Genomic DNA, 1,241 nt, shown 5'->3' with positions numbered 1-1,241 from the left:
ATCTCTGAAAGATAGGTTCTACCCTACTAGAGTAGCCCAACCTTCCTGCATAGTTCTACCACAAGCCCAGGACAATAATTTTGAGCTCAAATCTCAGTACATCACTATGTTGCCCCACTTCCATGGGCTACCCTCTGAGGATAGATACCTATTCCTTAGGGAATTTGAAGAGGTTTGCATTCTGATTAAAGTCCAATAGTTGACTGATGATGCTGTAAAATTAAGGATCATAACTTTTGCACTCAAGGAACAAGCTAAGAAATGGCTCTATGGTCTGCCTGCCAATTCCATTACCCATCCCTTACTCTAGTCTTCCTGAAAAAAAAATTTCCTTTACATAAAACCAATAAAATCAGGAGTGAGATTCTTCAATTCAGGCAGAAACCTAGTGAGTCATTCTCCAAATTTATGGAGAGATTTAAGGACCTCCTTCAAGAATGCCCTCACCATAGAATTGATACATGGCAACTTTGTCAAATCATTTATGAGGGTATTGATTATCAAACCAAGCAATTGTTGGAGTCTATGTGCCCCAAAGGTTTTACATCTTTTATAGATGAAGACTACGCTTCGAACTTTTTACTTGAATTGGCTGAGAAAATCAGAGAGCGGGAGTCTACTCAAGAAATTGAGAGGACAAATAAGTGTTAGCTGGTAGAAGGTGTTGTGACCAAAGAGGATCAACTTAAGAGTCTTATCAAGAGACTCGAAGCCATAGTAGTCAAAGGACCTGCCCAACTGAACCAAATAAATCATTCTGTGCCTATGTGTAATTGGTGCCAATCTCCTATGCATGTGATGGAGGAGTGCCCTAATATTTCTAGTGTGAATGGTTTAAATGTAGGTACTAAAAATGTGAATGACATGTCTCAAAACAACCCTTATAGTCATACGTATAATCTAGGATGGAGGAACCATCCTAGCTTCTCTTGGAATCAAGCCAATAATCAAGTAGGCCTTAATTTTCAACAAGCCAATCAAAGGAATATGCTCCCAAATCAGAAGAACAATTTTAGGATCCCCACTCAATCTACTATTCCACCACCTCCTGTAAATCAACCTCTAGAATTCATGAGAGGAGGTGGTGATTTGGCTAGGCTTTCTTCTTTAGAGAAAAGCATGGAACTTCTCATGAGTACTTTCATGATAAGCCAACATAACATGGAGAAGCAAATCTCCCAACTTGCTAATGTTTTGTATGAAAGGGAGAAAGGGAAGATGCCTAGTTAGCCTGAACCAAA

At 39.3% G+C, this 1,241-nt stretch overlaps 1 non-coding gene across 1 annotated transcript; it reads right to left on the bottom strand.

Moving 5' to 3' along the window:
* Nucleotides 1-348: 348 nt before the first annotated feature.
* Nucleotides 349-455, bottom strand: LOC122086766. The gene has a single exon (XR_006142532.1). It is a non-coding gene; the product is annotated as a small nucleolar RNA R71 (small nucleolar RNA).
* Between the last annotated feature and the right edge of the window lie 786 nt (nt 456-1,241).

This window comes from Macadamia integrifolia, chromosome 1, assembly GCF_013358625.1.
Source record: "Macadamia integrifolia cultivar HAES 741 chromosome 1, SCU_Mint_v3, whole genome shotgun sequence".
Classification (NCBI taxonomy): Eukaryota; Viridiplantae; Streptophyta; class Magnoliopsida; order Proteales; family Proteaceae; genus Macadamia; species Macadamia integrifolia.
This window is presented reverse-complemented; position numbering and strand designations above follow the sequence as displayed.